Raw genomic sequence first — 15,158 nt, forward strand, 5'->3', positions numbered from 1 at the left:
AAGGATGTTGTCTCTGTTACGACCGACTCTTTAGCCGTTGAAGTTGAAAACGATTCTGGATCAAGTCCCAATGGAAAGCGGATGGCTCAAGATGTTGATGTTGTCAACGTTGGTGAGCTATCCACTAATGTGAGAAGAACCCGGAAGAAGCTGACTAACGTTAACAATTAGATGCTTATGAAAAAACAATTCTTATGAGAGATAAGTAGAAAGCACTTATTTTTTAAGAATCCTTGTGGTTTTTATTTATGTCTGTTAACTGTTGTTTTAACAAACTATGGTTAAAAGTTTGGTTTGTAAGGGCTACGATGATGAATATGGTATGTAATGTCTATGGTTTGAATATCAAGTAAGGTTAACCTTTTGTTTGTTATATAATATTGTTATTATACATTATATACATTTTTGGTGATATTGATGGACTGAATAAGTAGTAGGGTTGTATATTATTGTTAGATTGATGAATGAAAATTTAATCAATTGGTTAGTCGGAAAACTGTTGGGGTCTGAGATACATTAACATCTGTTAGAGGCTAAGCACTGTTATAGCGTGCAAACATCTGTTAACCCCTAAGCACTGTTAAAAGATCTGTTAAAGGCTAAGCACTGTTATATCGTGCTTCAACAGACCTTATGAGCTGTTGATCATCATCTGTTAAAGATCTTATATTATAGATCTTCTGTTGAATTATGTAATATCTGTTGGTGAACATCAGAACTTAGGTTCATCATACATTTTACTTCATCAGCAGAGGTTCTCTTTAGCAGACCTTTGCTTCAGCAGTCTTTGTCTTAACAGACCTTTTGGTTCGTCAGCAGAGTTTGTTTGGCTATTGATGGACTGGATAAGTAGTAGGGTTGTATATTATTGTTAGATTGATGAATGAAAATTTAATCAATTGGTTAGTCGGAAAACTGTTGGGGTCTGAGATACATTAACATCTGTTAGAGGCTAAGCACTGTTATAGCGTGCTAACATCTGTTAATCCCTAAGCACTATTAAAGATCTGTTAAAGGCTAAGCAATGTTATAGTGTGCTTCAACAGACCTTATGAGCTGTTGATCATCATCTGTTAAAGATCTTATATTATTATAGATCTTCTGTTGAATTGTGTAATATCTGTTGGTGCACAGCAGAACTTAGGTTCATCCTACATTTTGCTTCATCAGTAGAGGTAAAACCACAAAGTTTTGAAAGTATATTATAAGGCTACATAACTTCATTCTTAAGTTAGTTTCTAAAGAAGAAATTTGTCCATCAAACATGTCAACTAAAACATAAATTATACAAGGCTGAAAAGGTGTTCAAAGATCATGTCAACAAACTTCAAAGTGTATTTTATCTCCTCTTACACTTTTTTCTTCCACTATCTCAAACCTCAGCTTTTTCCCCACAGATATTCCCGTTTCATCCATGATACGCTGCTAGTCTGTATGCATCACTAGATGGTTGTTGTCGTCAGGTCTTCTAGGATCTCTCCTAACAACCAGTTGTACCAAAAACTTCACATGACCAAATAACAGCACAGCTCTATGGTAATCATTTAGCTGATGTTCTCGAACAAAGTTCCTCGGCATTGCCTGTAAAGGAAAATTCTTTCTTTAGTTATTCATTCAAAATATCATATACTTTAAGTAATAACAGATAGATCCAAGATTATAAGTAAAATCAACCATATTAAAAGTAGATATCTAAATACCAAGCTGTGTGTCTCTAAAACATGGTATTCAAACAGTTTTTTATAATGTGGACGCCTTTTGCGGTGTTGGTGATTGGTACGGCTGCAGTGATGTTTTGTCTCCTTGTGAAGTGCAATCTCGTCTTTGTTAAAAACCTTCACAGTGAAGTTAAAGTCCTCTTCAGGAGTACTTCCCATCCATTGAAACAGCAGTTGGCAGCTTTTCTCAATGTTATTTTCGAAGCAAAAAGTTGTCCATCATGGTCCCATAAAATCAGCAGCTAATCCCTTTTTGTTTTCAGGAGAGAAAACATAATGCACATCAACTTTACTACTCTGCTTTGGTCCATGTACTTTGGCAACCAAGTTATCAATTTTTAATCACCTTTGCGACAACAGCTTCAGCAAATCGTGTGGTAAATGCTATAATTTTCATATATTTTAGAAATGTCATATTAGATTTTATATAGGATACAAAATATAAATTAAAAGTTTGTCTAACAGTCCAAAAGATACACTGACAATATATAAAAATAAGTAGCAATTTTTAACCTGCTTGCAGTATGTTTCTTCTTCAGCCTATATCAAGCAACCATGAACATAATCTCTGTTCGAGCCATCTTTTCTAATCTCCAATCCCTCATTGTTCAAAACATTTATCTCAAATTTTGCCTCCATCAATTTTTTTAAACACAGCTTGTCTATGTTGTTATTTCTATAAGTTTCAACAAACCGAGTCCATTCTGGCCCGTTTATCCTCTTACTTTTATGACCGATGCTCTGTACTGCAATCTTAAACTTAAAACCCGTATAATCAACCAACTTTATCACTTTACACTTTCTTGGTAATTGGTTAGCCATTATCCTTGGAAATACCTATGTATATAAAATACACAACATGTAATATATCTTTAGTTTTATAAATACAGTTTTTAGCATACAATTGTGATTTGAGCTAATTTGTTCTAAGAATATAGCTTACCATTCCCTCATTTAGGTCTGCCAATTGAGAGACGTTGATAATTATCATAAACTCCTTCTGAAAGTAAAAAATAAAAAATACAATAACAGTTAAATACTAAAATATTAAATCAATTGTATCTGAAAAGCTTTCTATTTAAGGTATAAAAAAATATCCAACACTCTGTAGGACCAAACTTATATGTTGTGTACTTCAATATGGTCCCTACAACCAACAATATGAATCTAACACTGTGTAAGATCAAATTTTTATTCTTGTATAATAAAAAAGTATTATATGGCAATAAAGTTTTCAAATATCCATGTTTGTGTCAACTTCAAACTTCAGTTTTTTTCAGCAAACAAGGCTATATTCACTTACAAATCAAACATATGAGTACTATAAACTGATTGCAGAATATTTTATCAAAATTAATATTGATAGAACAAATGTATCAACACTACATGGCAGTTCATACAATAATTCTAAAACCATTCGTAAAATTTACAACCAAATATTTATTAAACAATAATATTTCAGATTGTTATTTAGATGGAATGAATCAAAATGTAACTAAATAGGTTGATATAAATCTTATTATAAAATAAAGAAAACAAGTTCATATAAGTTTATCTATTTTAACATCAGTAGATTCTGATTTTGATGTTTATATAATTTGAAATGAGGAAACAGAAAGGAACATGTTAAAGCATACCTGTAAAATACACAAGAGAAAAAAAATACCTGATCTAAAAATTTAAACTTCTGATCGTTAAGTCTGAGGAAGAAGAAACTGTAGAGTTTTTTCGCCGGAGAAGAAGAGGTGAGATTGAATTGAGATTGTTGAAAATAAGATATTTATCTATTAACTTGTAATTGTTTATTTATTTAACTTATAATAATCTTTAATATCGGGATTTAAAAACTATTTTTAATTATATAAATATAAATATATTAAATTAATTGATAAGTTTTTCGTATTTAACATTTTAAATTTATAGTTAAGCAGTGGTTATTGCTGTGCAAAATTGCCCTGTTTTAATGTAAAAGAGGGTAAAGTATAAATTTTACAAAATTTAATTTCAACCAACCAGTGTAAATGTAACATCTGTATTAACTTCATTTAATATACTTTTCATCTCCATTATTGAATATAAGCTCCAGAAAACATACTCGGAAGTTTTCTCAAATAATTTTCTTATCAAAATCGGCAAGGTTCTATTGCATAATATAGATTACACGCTATAAAATCAAGTATTGTTTCTTTGAATTTATTGTTTGTATTATATATGTTAGATTAATCATTATTTGATGTTATGAGTATGTGTTTGTCACTGACGGCGTTTCATATTCTCTCTTGAAGCAAATAATAGTTGCTGTAATCCGGTGTATTTTTATTGATTAAGTACTGCATTAACGTAAATGAAGTTACTGATAGCATTCTCTGTCACAATTTGTGTATGCATCTTCGTAATGTTGTCTTCTACATTACGATTGATAAATCAACCATATAATTTTTGTTTGATGCTCATTTGCTTAATTGTTATGAAAGATGATGATTTTCGTTTTGTGATTTGTTTTTATAATACCTTAAGTGTGTGATTATACAAATAGTCCGGTTAATATTTGGTACTTTTGTTTTTTAAGGCTGATTTATTTTAAGGGATGTTAGTGATGTCTATTTTAAAATGTTGTTTGTCTATGACTTTTGTTGGATGCTGTTCATTTTTATAACTTGTAAGTTTAAATTGTTTATTGTAGATATGAATCTATCCAATCAAACACCATCCTTTTTACAATTCCTTAATGAAGATGATTTTATATTTTTGGTATGTTTTTTTAACTTTCCTTCTACTATTAGGATTCTACGTTAATTTTTGATGTAAGATGTTTGTTAACTACTGTTGCAGAATATACCACTTGATTTTCAGACTCTGTTGTGGGGTAAGGAAGTCCCGTATAGGCGAATTGTAGAGTTACTTGATGGTGACAAATCATGGTTAGTACGAGTAAGGAAGAGAGATGATCATTGTATATTTATGGATGGATGGACAAAGTTTGTTAGATATTGTTGTTTGAAAACGAAAGATGCTGTATTGGTGAAAGCTATTGGACGTTTGTCATTCGTTGTCTCATGTTTTAAAGAAAAAGTCTACGAGAACTCTTACATTTCAGCAAATATTAGCCCTGAAGTTGGCATGACTGTAAGTAACAATATATTATTTTGTTACTTACTCTAAATATTTTATGCTAGCTCAACAGCTTGCTAACATCTGTTTGCCCTTTTAACGTTTGTTTCCTTATAATCTTAACATCTGTTGACTAACTTTTTTAACTTTTGTTGACTAAGTCTTTTAACCTCGGTTGACTAACATCTGATATTTAAGATCTGTCTACGTTACAACTTCTGCTAGACATAATGGATGACAGTTGTTACGAAACCTCTGTTGGATAGCAACAGAGGTATGTAATAGTTGATAGCCAAACAATGGTTAGGTTGTGTGTAAATACTGTAACTACTGTTGACTAACCCTGTTGAGTAATTCTCATTTTAACTTTTGTTGACTAATCCGTTGTAACTTCTGTTGCTCATTAGATCATATCAAATTTGTAAGTCTGTGCTAAATATTCCTTTGCTTCTTCTATAGCTAATTGCTGACAAATTTTGGAAACAATTCTATGGTAAAAATTATGAGTATGGGATGGCAACTATCTATGTTGGCGAAAGGTTTTGGAATGTGATGATGAAAGGATGGACTGATGGATGCGGATTTACTGATGGATGGTCAAAATTGATTGAAGAAGTTCCCATACCAGTTGAATCTTGGTTGGTTTTCACCATGATTGCATCTAAAACGTTTGAGCTTTCCGTTTTCCATTCCGAGACTGGAATTGAGGTTTCCTTCAAGAAAGCTGATGTAGTTGTTTTGGATGATTCAGTTTATGGAGATGATGGGTTTGATTTATTGGCTGTGGTATAAAATTTTGATGATAAAATACATTGTTTGATAACATGACGATGATAAGTAACTTTTATTATATTATGCTAATAACTTTTGAAATCTCATTTTGTAGGCTAAACACAAACAACTTCTGGATTACGGGGAAGTTGCTTTGGATGATGAGGATACTGGAGCTTCGGTTGGTAATTCTAAGCAGCTTACGAGTTTTGAGAATATTTTTAATGTATATATACACATGTAATATTTATATATTATTATGATTTAAAATATGGTTTCTTATATATGATCCTTCTTATAAATATAGTTTGCTGATGATGGGCTATTTGATTCAAAGATTGCGTGTCTGGTTGATGAGTCAGATGTTAAAAATGTTGTAAATTTATAATTTTCTATGCATATATTTTATTGTACTATAAGTATAAGAAGGTTTTTTTTTTAAATTTTGTTGTAGCCTGAAGATCATTCTGTAAAAATAACTGATGATGTTAATGATCGTCAACTACAGTCTAAAGATTTTCCTGTTCGTGACATTTCTGCCTCTTCAAGTGTTGTATCTAATGTAAGTGTTTATTAGTTTTATACTGTCTATTTTATTATTGTCTCAATATATTGATATTCTTCTGTATGATTGAGTCTTAAACTTCAAAGCTGAGTTGAGAAGATAATTTGTGTTGATAAAGAAAGTTATAAAATTTCAAGAATTTAGAGTTGTTATATTCTAAATTAATTTACTTAGGTGGAAAAGATGCGCAAACTTCGTGGCAAGACAATTGTAGATGATAATAAAGCTGTTGATAGACCGTGTAAAGTTCGAAATGTTCGTTTAGTATCATCCACTTCAGAATCAGTCTTACACTTCACCACACATGCTGAAGACAGACTTGTAAGCTTTTGCAGACGTTGCTTTGTTTCGTTATTTCAACAACTTCAGTTATATATCAATATTTTATATAATTCACTATTCAATTTTCTGTTTTTTAGCAACTGCCATCAGATGTATCTTCTGCGTTGGATCTGCATACTGATAATCTTAAGCCTATCAAGATCCAGAATCTCAAATGTGAAGTCCAGGAACTGTTTACAACATCTCAAAAAAACCAATACTGGATTCAACTATGCTGTTGTTGGATGGTCTTCTTATCTGAGATCTTGCAATATTGCTTTTGGTGATGAACTTTTGTTAGAGTTTCACAAGTTTACTCAATCGCTAAAGTTAAAAAAAAAGTTGTGTATATCATGACAAAGATAAAGTCCTCTTAGTTTCATGTCATGATTGTTTGTGGTTGTAAATTTGGTTCGTTGGTGGTACTAATTTTGCTTCTTAGACATGTTCTATATGTAGTTATGTCTATAAACAAGTTTCATTGTCAATGGGTGGGTGCTACTTTTTTTTGTGGATAGCACAATGGAAATACTCATATGTATCTTATATATTAACTGATGATGCATGTCTATAGTTGTCTTTTAGCTCTAATAGATAACACGTTTTGGTACAATATCTATACACATATGCATGGTTGCAAAAGTCACTAGGCGCTCCCTAGTCGGATTCGGGAGTACTCGGGAAGTACTCGGCTTAGGCGGAGACTACTCGGGGAGTAATTGGCCTGGGAGACCAGTACTCATGTGTAACGACTCTCACTAAAAACCATAATTAGGATGATAATTAGTCAATAAGAAAACCCTAATTGAGACACCCAAGTAATTCCGCATGAACCCTAAAATTTCCAGAATAATCAGAATTAGGATCAGGGCCCCTAAAACTCAAGGGGGGTAAAACCTAGTTGACGATTATCCTCTTAAAAAGTTGTCAAAATATAAACTTTCGAATTCATTGACTCAGCAAGCCTAGTCCCACGCGTGGCAACCCTATGACCCTTAGGTGTCCCTTACGGACCGTAAGGGATTAGGCTTACGGTCCGTAAGCATGTCAATTTTCGTGTATAAATAGCAGGCATCGGCACTTGCAGTCTGCTGTTCATTCGACGATTAAATTCCGATTATACACCGAGTTATCGTCCAAATACTCTAAAAACACACACACGAATCACTAATTAGTATAGCAGGGTGCTGCTACGATGCCGGGTATTAACTCGATCGCTGTTCAATTCTTTTCTTTCCGTCAGCTTTTATTTTTGTAAATAATAGCTCGGAATTTTTCCCTCTAAATCCCTAAACTCTGCCTGTTATTAGGGTAATAACTCTAATCACTGGTACGATACTTTATCCGATCGATTATAACTATCCAACGATTGTCTGAGTGCTGCTCAAATTGAGTTATACTTTGTTATTCATCGTGATTTCGACTTGAATGTTTGAGTGCTGTCTGAACTCGGGCTATACTCTGTCATTCGTTGTGAATCCGCTGAATTGTTAAGTATTGCACTTGTAAATCGTTGTGAGGGTTTTTATCTCGTGATTATCGTTAAAGTGGAATTGAGTTAATACACTAATACGAGTTCTTGTGTCTAGAAATTAGAACTCATAATCAGGAAGCTGTTAAACTAGTATATTAAACTTAGCTATTAAGATAATTTAATGGGTTAGAAAACTTATTAGCTACGACAACTTAACAGGAAAGGAAACTTAAGTAAGCTAAGTAAGTTAATTAATCAGCTAGTTATGTTATTTAATTAATCGGCTAAATAAATTACTTGATTAAACCATTAGGATTACTTAATCAGTCATGTAAGATTTATTAATCAGTTAATCAATATTAATTAAGCTAAGCAAGATTAATTAAGCTAAGTAAGTTATTTAGTTAAATGGATAAGCAAACTTAATAGTTAAGGAAACTTAATAGTTAAGGAAACTTATTAGTTAAGAAAACTTAATACTTAAGGAAACTTAATAGTTAAGGAAACTTCCTAGCTAAGGAATGAATCTACCTATAAATAGGAAGCTTAGGATTCATTTTTCTTTGCTCATTTCTTTTCTTCTTCTCTCTATACGTTGGTGTTCTAACCAATAATCACCGATACGATATTCTGTTCGGTCGATTCAGGAACCAACTAACGGATGCCAAAGTATTATACTTTGTGAATTTCGTTAAACGGAATCCAAAGTACTATACTTTGTGAGTTCGTTAAACGGATGCCAAAGTGTTATACTTTGTGAGTTCGTTAAACGGATGCCAAAGTACTGTCTGAATAAGACTACACTTTGTGAATTTCGTTAAGGTTCGTATCTCGTGACTACCGTTAAGGTTTGATTTGGGTTTTACACAAATACGTATTCCATTCTGTTAAACTATATGTTTAACTACCGAAAATACTTCCCACTACACACTCACAATCAAACAAACTATTAAATCATCAGAAGATCCAGAATAATAAAGTGCATGCTTAATTATCGGAAGAAGTAGAATCAAGAAGTTTGTTAACTCAATCCTGCATGCTGATTAGTGAGTCATTCTCTTTTTATCAACTGTTTTACAAAACTCCAAACTATTTTAAGTTATAATTACAGGGATTAAGTCTATGTAATCACCAAATTACAGCCGGTATGTGGGGTTTTGTATACATTACTTATTTCCCGTCACACTTGGACAACGAGTTAGCCAAGGGGTGATCTGACCATAGTCACAGACACCATTTGGACAACGAGATAGCCAATGGGTAGTCGAGTGACAAGTACTGTGGGTAGTTGGTTTGATATCAGAAACATTGTAATTCCCCTTAATACTGTAAATTATAACAAATATGTTTTTGTATAAACCTGAATGAACTCACTCAGTATTTCCCACTGACAAAACCTTTTTAAAACGCGTTTCAGGTAATTACAGTAGATTGGAGTAAGAATTGGATCCGGCACTGAAGGACTTCAAGAAGTGGCTTATTTTATTAATTAAATCAACTTAAGAAATATTGTTTTTATTAAAAGCTACCTTTGTAAAACATGGAATTTATTCCATCTATTTAAATAAAATCCGGTGTTTCTAAACTCTGATATTTTTCCTAACTCACGGTCCTGATAAAATTTCCGCTGCAATGTTTTTCAAAATAATCACCGGTACCACTGGACTGCTCACGGCACCCGATTCCGTCCAGGGTGGGTCGGGGGTCGTGACATCGTGCCTCGGCAGCCTACCTTGTACCGAGTACTCGGGGAGTACTCGGAGCCTAGGCGGGACTTTTACAACCATGCACATATGTATATGTTCTATCAATATGTGTTATGCATGGTTTTCTAACACATGTTGTTAATAACATTATTCTCTTAATATCTGTTTACTAACCTTTGTAGTTTCTATTGACTGACCTTTTTAACATGGGTTGACTAACATCTGATAGTTACTATCTATCCATCTGGCAAGCTCTGTTGGAGATAATGGATGACAGTTCTTATTAAACTCTGTTGGAAAGCAACAAAAATTTTTAACAGTTAATAGACAACAGTGGGTTGCTATCAACATAATGGAATTGATGTTGAATAAACCTATTGATCATTAATTTATATCAATTTTGTAAGTCTGCACTAATTATTTTTTTTACTCTCTGTCAATATGTGTTATGCATGGTTTTCTAAGAAACGACCCGTGTTTGCACACGGGTCTTACCGCTAGTACTTTCTATAAAAGAAGAAACTTCAATGACATAAGAAAAGCTGACGTGTCAGCTGGAGAGGCTGTCCAACAAGGCTTTTCTTATGTCATTATTACATCATAATGCCTAATATTAAAAGACTTTAAAATTCAAAGGTGGCCCACATCCACTTTTTCAAAGGTCTACCCATTTGTACTGATGTTTATTGAAAATTCAAAAAACCTCTGCTGACATTCAAAATTCAAAATTTTGGTTTCAGATTCAAAATTCTGGCTCCACATTCAAAATTCAAAATTCAAACCATATATTCTAATCCTATAAATAAGATATAATTATCTAGCTCCACATTCAAATATCAATTTATCTCTCTCCTTTATATTTGCGATCATATCTCTCTTACTCAAATGCATAGCTCTCATGATTGAGTCGGTTAATCTTCATATACAGTTTTTTGTTCCAATATCATTGTTCCAACATCGTTGTTTCATTGAAGCTCTGTTTCACACACTCACCTTTGACCTCGGCTTTGCATATTCAGTCTGTTCATCTGCGATTACGGCTTTTTGTACTTCACGAAATTTTTCCAACATCATTGTTGCAGCATCGTTGAGGGTATGTCTTTTTCTCTGATTTTGAATCTTAAAATTTGAAATGATCTGTTCTAATTCTCTGTTTATATTTCAGCCTAATCAGAGTTGTTTAAAATTCAGACAATCAGTTGCGAGTTATTTTAGGTTTGTGGATTCTTTTAAACTGTTGATATATGTTGATAATATTTATTTTAAGGTGTTGATATATTTCACCTTTTTTTTCGAGCGAGCAGTGGGGAGTTCTTTGATGGAGAGTGTGAAACCCGTGCCTTAAAGTGTATTAGTTTATGTGTTTTATTATATTTTCAGCGATAATGTGCCTCGAATGTGATAACTACGAAGGATTGTGATTTTACAGGTCAATCGCGTAATTCGATGTATTTAAAGTGGTTAGTGATGAAACGGAACAAGAACGGGTAATTATTAGAGAGAAATATCATTCGGGACTTGATTCGGGCCAAAAGTTAGCTTGAAAACACAAGATATACGAGAGAACAAAGTCTAGAGGCCTGTGGGTAACCAAGTTAAAGTTGATCTTTATACTTCATAAGTTGGCAGCAAGTCTCTAACGTACAATACGGTTCCGAAACGTAATGCACGGTGTGCGAAGCATGTATTTCCAGCAAGTCTTGACCGTAGCATACGGTTCTATGACCGTAGGTTACGGCTATATTAAAACAGCAAACATCATCTTCAATTAAGTGGAAGCAGCCAATACACACGCTATGTTGGACGATTAAAAAGGAATTTAATAGATAAAAAAGGAGGCATCAAAAGTCAAACCTAAACATCACACACATGACCATATTCACGTGAGTTTAGGAAGAAAAAGAAAAAAAAAACATTAAATTACATCATCATCCATCATCGCAGAGAATTGTATGAGGGACACGTACACATTGGAGGGTTATTGGGCCGGATATGTGTGAAGGTGGGCTGGACTTCTTTTCGACGGCACATGTGAAGAGACAGGCTTTTTCATCAACAACATTATCATCTCGACGGCAGACAAGGGGGCACAAGGACCGAAGCCGGTGAAGATCAATCAATCCAGATGAGCGGCTAGTCTTTTATGGTTTCCTCCGGATGGAGGGTTTTTGTAAGTTGGATAATTTTATGTGTTTGTGACAATCGTATAACTCGGTGATCTAAGCATTCGATGCTTTTCACCTTGATTTGATTTATTGATTGTAGACAATTGCATTTATTTAAACCTTAATTTCTAAGCATTCAGTTCCCGAGAGTTCTAGTAATTGGGATATATTTGACATGGGGTTAGGGTTTGTAATTGTAATTGATAATCATTCGATAACCTCCCGTTATGTATTGACCGGAGTACTTAGTCGTTGGTTATCACAATTGATGAATTAGGTTAAACACTTATGTCTATGTGAGTGTTTCGATTAAACACATAATTGAATCTAGCTATAAAACCGGAAATCTGGAGGAACCATTGTTCTTTCTATTGATTTAAATCTCACAATTAGTTTGTAATTTTTAATTAATCCACAAATCAAACAATCATCAGTTTATTTTTTTATAGTTGTTAATAAATACTTAACATTACACACTTTCCACAATCCTCCTCTGGTTCGATATCCGACTTATCCTAGCTACTAGTTTATTTCGGTTTTTGCATGTCACTAACGACAGACATCAAAATGCATCCCCACACTTAACATTGATTGTCCTCAAGCAACCATTACCAACATTACTCACCTTATTAACAAATCACCATTAACTCCCTTACCGAATCAACAGTTTAAGATCCCAAGTCATACCCGTCCCATAGACTGACACAATCGAGATTGACAATCTGACGAATAAGCAAGATGCATTTACTTGCCTAACTAAGACTAGCATGCTTATATTACTACACACATGCCACACGCCCCTCACATTGATCACTCCTCTCGGCTTAATCAAGACTAGCGTGTAATGTGCTAGTATGTAATTAGATCAAAACCAAATACGCTACTTTGTAATCATAAGCTTGTATAGCAATCACACCTCCACTGTATCAAATAACGTAACACATATCAAAAGGACTTTTGGGTTTCGGGTTAAAGGTAAAGGTAGGGAAATATTTTTTGGTTTTTTATGTTTATTGGCGAACACAAATGAATATACCAAACCATGACAACTTATTCACAATAATACTAATACTTTGGGTGATTTTCGACCCATTCATTTAACACGAACATAACAATGATTTTTCTTTCTTTTTTTTTCTTTTTTTTTTCATAACATACTTCTAAACATACTTGTCATTCATGGTTGGTATTCAAACGGGTCAACAAGGTGTAACAAACGAAAGGTAAAAGGCTCAACATGGTTAACTAAGGTGGGGTGGATAAACAATCAACAAATAACACAATGAAAGGATTCTAATGCCTTTATCATCTATGTGCATACGCTAAACCACAGTCTCGGCACGTATCAAACCACACAAGTTCTAACACAAAGCAACATATGGCCTACTCTCAAGAATTGAACAATTATTGTAATTCAACTAACAATCTAGTAGGCTCAAATCTCTCACCGAACAAAAGGAATATGGGTTTCCGACACGTAGCATGTGTAATTCCTAAAGCATGTTACCCCTAGTTAGGCATCTCTTCTCAACTATTTTCTAAACTTGTCAGAAATACTCTCATGAAACTTAAAGGGACAACCATGACTAGGGATCTATGTTAGTTTAATATCGGCAAGAAACCCTTTAGCAATTGAAAATGTTGGTTTTCATGTAGTTCAAGCATACTTGAGACAAAAATTTTCAAAATTTTTCAATTTTTAGCACAAATTCAACCCTTCAAGCATTTAAGATCACAATCTTACCAACCCTCTCTCGAGTTACCGCATCCCCACACTTGGGATACATTGTCTCCAATGTATGGTGCAATTTATACTCTAAACTCGAGATATACCACCTAACAAACCATGAACAACTAATAACTAGACGACGCGACACGTAACACCATTCCCAACACAAACGTTCACACCACCAAATACACAAAAACAAATAAAAGAAAGGATAGAGAGACACATGAACCTGATAAGTAAATCAGCAAGTGTCTGTGGCGATGTAACTGTTGCGTTCAAAACCGGAGAATACGCATCCAGGGATTCTCTGATATCTCACCGGGGATGTTGCCAAACATCCCCACACTTGATTCATTGCATCCGTGGAGATGGAACGTAGAAACCTGTCAAAACACAAACACACCAAAACGAAACCAAAACAAAGTACAAACTCTACATCCTCGGGCTGCCTCCCGAGAGCGCTAAGTTTAAAGGTCTTCAGCCAGACCGTACCTGATATGTGCTACGGTGGTCTCAATGCACATTTACCCCAAACATTTCCAACGAATGCCCGGAAATTTACATGCCATCTCCATAAGCTCATCAGTACAATTGGCATGTTTAGAAAGCACATGCGAGTTTCGCTAATCCACTTCATGCAATATACCCTGATGTCTTGTTGTTTCACCCTTCTCATCTTCTTCCTCGAACCCTCTTCCCCACACTTATTAATTTGAATGACTGATATGGGGAGAGGTTCGGTACACACATTCATCTCATCAGACTACTCTGCCTCCTCATCCTCACACACCATCTGATCCACCAGTGACTCTTCATCAGATAAAGGATTCATTGGTGTGGTATTATCCTCCACAACCTCATCCTCCATGTGAGAATAATCTCTAATATCAACAGGTAATGGTGAGAGACGTTCTTCTATTTCTATCTTCATTTTTAACTTCTGACACTTGGAAACTAGGCAGCTGATTCGATCTTCATCGGAAAGGTTGGGTGCTAATAAATATTGTTCGAGTTTGGACAAACTCGCTTCCAATGTAGCAAGCTTTTTCTCCTCCTCGGTCTGATAAGTATAGACACCCTCGGGCTCAGGATATTCCTCGGGATGATACTGTCGGTATCCCTGATACGGTGTTGAGATGTATGCATCCATCATTTTTTTATTCCAATACTCTGGATTTTCCAAATACACCGCGCACACATCCTCATCATAAGAAGTATGATAACGACCGCAACAGAAACATCGTCCATCCGTCCTTGGCTCATAATAAGTATCCTCGTCCCGATCCCATCCATCAGAGTAATAACCATCCTCCACCGTTGTATCATAATCATAAAAATATGGTGGAGGGGAAGGATTATCATAGCAAGGCATCGGTGGTTTTGCCAATTTCGCTCTTTCCCGTCTAAATCGGGCCTCGTGGCAACCGATACACGGGTGAAGTGGTTCCCTACACAAAATGCATCTAAGAGAGGTGCATAATATTGTAAGATCTGTCATCCTGCACAAACAAAAAAAACACAAGCACCACGCATAAATCTGAACAAAACAAAACTGACACTATTTTTGGATTTTTTTTTAAACTAAAACTTAACACTAA

The sequence above is a fragment of the Helianthus annuus genome, chromosome 15, assembly GCF_002127325.2.
Source record: "Helianthus annuus cultivar XRQ/B chromosome 15, HanXRQr2.0-SUNRISE, whole genome shotgun sequence".
Classification (NCBI taxonomy): domain Eukaryota; kingdom Viridiplantae; phylum Streptophyta; class Magnoliopsida; order Asterales; family Asteraceae; genus Helianthus; species Helianthus annuus.